The sequence below is a fragment of the Trichoplusia ni genome, chromosome 3 (assembly GCF_003590095.1).
Source record: "Trichoplusia ni isolate ovarian cell line Hi5 chromosome 3, tn1, whole genome shotgun sequence".
Lineage (NCBI taxonomy): Eukaryota > Metazoa > Arthropoda > Insecta > Lepidoptera > Noctuidae > Trichoplusia > Trichoplusia ni.
The window spans coordinates 8,451,038-8,459,520 of record NC_039480.1 but is presented as its reverse complement, the minus strand read 5'-3'; positions in this window follow the sequence as shown (position 1 = coordinate 8,459,520).

Below are 8,483 nucleotides of genomic sequence, written 5' to 3'. Positions count from 1 at the left end.
TAAATCACCTAGTAAGCCATAGTGAACATTATTCACCTGCTTCTGTTATTTCTTGAAATGGGCAACACTGCCGTCCTACACTTCGTCCTACACTTGCTTATAACTTCTAGAAATAATAACAGCATAATATGTACTTGAAATAGTACCTTCTAACCACATTTTATCTTTAGTACCAATTCATAAGAGAATTTCTAAGAACTGAGAACAATTATCTAAATGTTGAAATTAATATATGTATACGTTGTTTCCTGTTGGCTGTACAAAAGCCCACAAGACAAAGCTGCGGAACTGGTAAAATGCTGGTGATGTCTGACAGATTAAACTCGACTGAAGTGGAAGCTGGGTTCCAAACTAATTGGCTACTGAAAAGAAAAACATTTGAGGGTTGTGTGTAAATTTTCGTCGTTTCACTAACATTGCTTACCTGCTGCTTAATTATGTCGTTATTTTTATTGGTAAGTCTAGCTACCGCTGTTCATGAGATATCATAGTCAGCACAGTAAACTACATTTAACACGAACACCTCTCCGTTTCAGTTGTCTAAAGTAAGAGTGTGTTTTAATACTCAAACATAACGTCAAAACAAACTAAATTTGAGAATGAGGATGGGACAAATATTTGTCACAGATGAGTTCTAGCCTAACGAACTTCGTCTGCATGTATGTTAGAGTATTACAGGTACAGATTATTACTTTACTTAATACAATATTAAGCAAAACAATGTGTAGAACCTATGCCACTGTAAAGGCCAGATAACTGTTAACAAAACGATGAAAATTCTATCTACAGCTCAAAAGTTTTACAAGTAGGTAAGTAACTTGCTATGCTGTATAATAATTTTATGTAAACCGCCATCGTTTAAAGATGTATATATATTTGCAAATATTTTAGAAAACCGTCAACGACGTTTTGACGACCGCAGCACTTATCAACAAAATCTAAATTAGCCTTTAAGACTCTCCCCATACGCACCTCTCTAAAAAGGTTAACTACATTACTTACCTTAACCTAACCTCCTTGTTTTAATCAGGGCTACCTAAGACCTCTTAGTCCCTTAATAACACGAAAATTGTGCTTAAACATCACAGTGGCACAAATGAGCTAGCTATTCCCGTCCGCGGCCGCTGGAGGCTATTACGTCCATTTTATCGGCCACACGGGGGACATTACATAAAACGGTCCATCAACCGCGCGGTTGTCCCCAATCTGTGATATTGTAATGGTTTTATGAACGCTGTGTTAGTTCCTGTTCCTAATATAGGCTTTTAGGAGTTGGTAATTTGACACTAGGTTTTGTTTGAATATGTTAGTTAAAACTTTAGAAGTGTTCTAATTTGGGCTGTCCAATTCGTTATAATCAATCTTGGTTTGACTGGAAAAATTTAACCTTTCCTTTTTCTTTTTTTATTCAATTATTTCAAAAAATACTGAATTAGAAAACTACAGTAAACAATTTACGATACCAAACATTTATTCTGTACCAAGTAAAAAATTCACGATTGCCAAAAATGATGACGCAACTTGGCTAAGTCTTGGAATGACGAAGTTCCGAAACAAGTCACGCGCTCTAAGAAATTACGGAGTGCTCCCGAGGTGTAAGTTAACGAGCTGAAAACTTTAGGATCCAACGAAATTTCATACACGGGAAGATAAATAAATTATTAAGTGGGAGAAACATTATGTTGATAGCGTTGTCAAGGTGCGACGGAATAATAACACTTTGTGAAGAGTTTATGAAGATATCTTAAAGTATGATGAGATAACACAATATCGTAGGCACAGTTCCTCTGTTCTACGAGACAAAATCTTGTAATTTTCACAGTATTATCACCTCGATAATAGAAAAGGAGACATTGACTGCTAATAGAAATCATTTCAAAGGAAATCCTGATGACAAAATTTTACTCCGTTAAACGTTACTCCGTAATCCGCTTGAATATCCAATAGTTCAAGCATTTCAAAAGGCAAACGACAAGTTTATAGAACACGAGACTGTCGACTTTGGAGTTCTTAGTACTTAAAGTCGCACCTGGACTTGATACGGTTCATTCATGATACTTGAATGCTCATGAACTCAAACTATAACGTCCCTATAATACATTTTGATAAGGCTTACGACGAATCTGCACTAAGGCTTAAATAATGACACAGTGTAAATGTAGAGTAAAAAATAGGACAGTATTTTACTATTCAAACCTCTTTCATTTGATACCAGTATTCATCGAGTTGAATTTACAGTCCACCGTTCTGAAACGGCCACATTGAACCAATTTTCGTCAATTGTAGCTAATAACTCTCATGACCAATTTTACCTTAAAACCTTTTCGTCAGGAATCTATACTTAATGTATAAAGCTGAAGAGTTTGTATGTTTGTTTGAACGCGCTAATCTCAAGAACTAGTGGTTCAAATTGGGTTCAATAGACTATTAATCGAGGAAGGTTTTAGGCTATATAACATCACGCTGCAACTAATAGGAGCGAAGATACAATAGAAAATGTGGTAAAAACGGGGAAAAATATTGAATCTTCGAGGCTTTCGTTCAAAAATTCCTAACTTATATCTTCTAACCATGCGGACGAAGACGCGGGCAACAGCTAGTTAAAAGCTAAAATATTGAAATAGACATTAGAAATGTCGATCACTTTTATTAGACTCACTGCATAGGCTGGATTTAATTATATTCCGCAAAATTCGAGGATAAAATGCAGAATATGTACCAGTTTTAGTTTCCTATATGTAGAATAAAAGAATACGTTCGCAATATTATGTATACGTTCGTAATAAACACTAGACTATGAAACTAATACCAAATGTACGTATATCAGTGTCTTTATTAGTTTAATCGCACACCAGTTAGGTTATCGACAAATGTTAGCTTTGAGCCAAGCGTTAAACATGACCAGCGACTGCGATTTAAATTCCCCGGAGTTTAGAGGTATATTGACCTATGCTCCAGTTGATACACGCAGCGAACGTAGATTCCACGTAAACGTATTTTAACGTGACGTAAATAATTAGCGAGTTTAGGTATTGAAGAGTGTCATAATAAATTTTAAGGTAAATTCAGTTACTGAAATCTTTGTACTTAAATATTTTTCCTGTTTTTAGTATTCTACGCAGAGTGTTATTAGTTACTGTAAGATATTTTAATCTGTATTAATATGTGTTATGGAGAGGGTATTATTTACTACTGTGTAAAACATGTGATCAGTCTTTTCAAATTTTAGCTTAGAAATATACCATCACCGCTTATGAAAAGTCTTATGTGGAAGCGAGATGGCGCTCTTCTGCTTCAAGTGTGTGTGTCACACTTCTTAAGCAACTACAGTTTTACTTCTATAAGTTATGCATCAGAATGAACTGACGACTGCATGGATAGCCGAGTGGTAACCACGCCAAACCAACTGAGCGCGACGTGCCGCGAGTTCGATACCCACGATTCGATTAATTCGAGTGATCGACGAACGATTGTTTTGAGTCTCTGCGTATAATGCATGTGACTTAAATGTTTGATTCAATACTTGGCACGGGAATTCTTAAAAGAAAGAAAGAATGTTTTATTTCGTCATTTAGGTACATTTACCTTAAGCTAGTCGGAAAATAGACGATGGTATAACAAGATAGCAAAGCGTATTTCTCCTATGAAGAATCCTTAACTAGTGTAGTGGAAAAACCAATAGAACCGTCCTAAGGCGATCACGTTTAATACGATTTTCCTTGTAATGGTCCCTTTTGTCTTGGGCCCCGCAATTAGGAAAAGGCCCTACGAAACAATTGAACTATAGCTTGGCCACCTACACAACCACTGGTATTCAGAAAATGTTTCATAACAATGTTTAAAATTGAGATTTCTGTGGTTTTGGAGTTAATTAAGTTTAAAACCATGTGACGTTCTGAAACAAATACCGCAAAATCTGTCATAGGAATTCCAATTTAGGTATTGTTTTCGAGATTTATTGAATTTATTGCCGTTTTTTTTATAGGAAAGATTATAAAAGTGCCCGAAAAAGGGAAGACTTGAAATAAAAAAACTTTTGATTTAATGTTTTATATAACCGGAAAATGCTCTAAATTTAGTAGGTAATGGGAAACCGAATCAGCTGTTGTCCAAAAAAGTTAAAGACGTTCGAAAAATCCGTTTATCCAGTCCAAAGATCTAAAGTCACAAACATATAAAAACTGATATGAGAAAGAGATATGAAAACCTCCTCCTTTCAGAAGTCGGTTGCAAAATAGAAGTTGAAAGAAGAATGAAAAAAAGTTTTAAAACACTATTCAAAAACCAAGATAAACAAGATGACGGGTTACTATTCTGGAAAATCGTATTTACGTATCGATATTTTTCACAACAAGAGAAAAATCGTCTTTCTTGTAGTCGGCTATGGCGCGGCGGCGGCGGATTTTCGCTCCTTTGGGACATTCTAGAAAAATGTGCATGTTTCAGAAAGCTCTTGAGATACAGCCAGTGATAAACAAAAGAATGCATTTTGACATGTTGATACAAAAATAAAACAAATGGATGGCTGGATGGCTTATTCCATTTAAAGGTAAAGGATTTATTGGAAATCATTTATAAGGTAACTTACTATGTTATCATTATGATTTTGCTTATTATTTGTTGTAGCCTACGCGATGGTGGAATGATTTAACGCGAGACCTAATTCAAGGTGGCACTGCATCGGGATTCGTAGAAAAACTGGGAATCTTTATATGATGTGATCCAGATTCTTCTTAACGAAACATACGGTGGTATATGTAAGTCGTACGTATAAGTCCAAAAAGTATTGTGTGAGCGTTATAAATTGATTGGCTGAATTGAACAGATAACTACTATGTTCGGGCTCTACCCACACATGTTTTTATTAAATATATGAGCCGAATAGAACGCCTAACGCAATATTATTTCAGTGTTAACCTATAAACTGAAAGTACCTAGAACAAATATAAGCGCGTTTTGTTATTAGGTTATGTAAAGCGATATAGGCTTTCGATAAATTCCGTTCGTATTACTTTATTACAAGTATTATAATTATTTAAAATTAGTCTGACATGAAAAGCAATTTGAATGGGGAATTTGTTTAGAGTATAATGAAATTTATTTGTTATAAAGGGTCAAAATATAAGGCAAGTGCGATCAGATTCGCATAGTGAGACGAAAACTTCTTGAATTCATGTTTCTTTCTTCCTTCTGTACCAATAATCCTGAATGGTCGTCGCATTTCTTTGCTATCTAAATACAATTTACATTATTTTGTTTTAACATTAATTTGAAACCTTAACATTTCTTGAGATATTAGCCTAGATTGTCAGTCTCTGACAAGCGGAAATAATTATCAAACAACATATCGATTTTTGATTAGTTTACCACGCCGAACCCACTCGCCAAGTTCGTGCGAGCCACAAATGCTTGTCCTGGGTCTGGGTGTCTTTGTGCATGTGGCTTGAATGATTATGCTTTATTAAATTGAACAATATATGTTACAAATTTTATTCGCCCTATGGTTCATGACGTAACGTAAAATTATCTATTAACCATTTAAAAACAAAAATGGAAATATTTTCTGATTTACGACGGTGAAACACAGCGGTGAGTTACAGCGTTATGAAAGCTTTTTCTCGTAGTTTTTTTATGCAGGTTATACTGAATGTCCACTGTTAATGCAGTACTATGTAGCTCGAGAAATTATTGCTCATACAACCACGTACTTTTCATTTCAAAAATGAGTTCATGAATGTCGGAGTTATTCGGGCCTTAATCAAATTGTTTTTTTACTGATGAAAAAAAAAACCAACACTATTTGACATAACCTGCTCATTGCATAATAAAATATGATTCCCACACTATAGATTTAGTTCCTTGTGACATTCACAAAGAAAGATAGACTCAGAAGAAGCATTCGTGGATCATAAAAACGCCTGTTCTACCCGCACACATAACACACTGGTGGTTTGTCGTGATGACCTCAACCACTTGGCTTATCCCTGCAGTCAAATTGTTTTCTGTATTGATTGATGTGTGACGTGTTTAAAAAGGATTTATTCTAAACTAGCTGTTGGCCGCGACTCCGTCCGCGTGGTTAGATTCATCAGGATCAGGATTTATTGAACGGAAGCCGTCGCAGATGAATAATTTTCCCTGTTTTTTCCACATTTTACATTGTATCTTCGCTCCTATTAGTCGCAGCGTGATGTTATATAGCCTATATATAGCCTTCCTCAATGAAAGATCTATTCAAAACAAAAAAAAAATCAATTTGAAATAGTAGTTCCAGAGATTAGCGCGCTCAAACAAACAAACAAACTTTTCAGCTTTATATATTAGTATAGATTTCTTAATAAACGCCTTGAAAAATACAGCTGCAGCGTGAACATGAAGATGATCTAAAATCTGAACCTGCTTGATCAGGCATTCAAAAGGAGGCATTTTTCAAGAAATATACCTACATTTTTAAACTTAAAAATAAAGGTACTTGTTCAAAAACTATGTTACATAATGAGAACGCTGACACAGATAAGAACAATACGCTAGTCTAGAATTTCATACGAAAAATATCTAAACAATTGCCTGGAGTTTCATCGGGCGACACAATTACCTGGAACCTACTACTAAGTTTTAAAGTAATGTTGTGAAAATCAGTTGTGTGAGCGTGACAGCACTATACGACAGATAGCACTATCTCTTTCCTACAACTCCAGTAATATTTTTCTAAGTGTTGGTGGAAGACAGCGGTTCGCTTTTCTCAAAAATAAAAATAAAAAAGATAACGAATGCGCGACTCGGAGATTGCTCGCCTTACATAATAAATATTTACACTTGTATGAGACTACAGGTAATGCTTGTATTAAATTAGCTTCTACAGTATTCATAATTAGATGTTCGTATTGTTTTGTTGAGCGTCATTTGGTTTTTAATGCTTCTTTAACATAAATAAAAATATCAATTCAAAATAAGTGTGTTAGAATGAAAGCGTTTTTTTCCGCCGCATTAAGGAATGCAATCTTTGTGTCGCGGGATCACACAAACGCTTAACGTACACCGGGATCAAACCCGTGACGCGTCGCATTCTGTAGCTTTTGCGTTGTGACAAACACTCGGCTATCTGTGAAATCAAATTATTTACATGAACCTACAAGATTTTAAGACAAATTAAATTTGAATTCGGTATTCCATTTAAGTAGGTGGAGAATTCCAAACTACGAGTAGATCTAATAACTCACCCTAATACCTAGACTAAGTCTTAGGTATCTGATGACATACTTACTTCCGCCGAAGATAAGTACTCCCTGAGGCCATTCCGTCTCATTCAGCTACATTATTCATGACAGTTAACTCCCTAAATCACGAATTACGAATTTATTCTTAAGTTCAAATGAAACTTTAGGAATAAAAGTGAGATTTTTTCTAGGGTTCCTTACGCAAAAAACCAGACTCTATTAATAAGGCTTCTATACCTGTCCGTCTGTCAGTAAAATGCAAGCTTAAGAAAAGTGATTAAATTTATATAAATTAATGTAAGTTTTTTCCGCCGGTGTAACGAAAATGATGTTGTATGTTCTATACGGGAAGAGGCCCGTGCCCAGCAGTGGGATCTATATAGGCTGGTTTATTCATTTATGACAAATATACAATTAATTGATGTAAATATTTAAGGAGATGCACATACTCCACATGAATTGGTATTGTTCTAAATTATAGATACTATTAATTTTTATTAAATAAATGTTAAATAATGTTTTCTTATACTGTAAGGTTATATTGTAAATAAATGATACTAAACCGTACAATAAACATGTTTTTATCGTTTTCTACGGATACGGAACCGTTCATCTTCAAGTCCGACTCGCAATTCACTGATTTTCTTTTCATTATTAAAAATGCGTCTTTGAATCCCTTTGTTAGTTCATTACTTAGGCATCAAATTAAATGAATTGGGATTTGTTTAAGCTGTTTAAATTTAAGTTACTCGTCGCTAGAACTGTTCATTTAACATTTAATTAAGTAAGTGAATTCAAGTTTTTTTTTTCTAATCAAAATTTTTGAAATGACAATTTAAACGAATCTAAACGCCATGGTATTATTTAGAGCACGCAATAAACCTAAGCTGTCACATTTCAGCCAATCAAAAATCAGGATATGGATCAAATTTAACTTGCATGATTTGATTACAGACGAACAACGGTACAGTTTAAAATAAATAAAAGCTTGTAAAAAGGTTTTAGCTATAAGTTTTTATACCTTTGAAATTTCATTCCTGTTTCCGATTTTCACTTACAAGTACTTAGATATGATTGTCGCAATAAACTCAAGTGCTTCAAAACACTCACATGTGATTGCTTTTAAACTTGCAGGTTATGGATCAAATTCTTTTGACATAGTGTCGCTCTAATATTATTATTGGAAATGAAAAACTTTATGAGTGTGCTTGCATGTGTGTATGTTTGTTTCCTCTTCACGATAAAACGGCTGGACCGATTTGGATG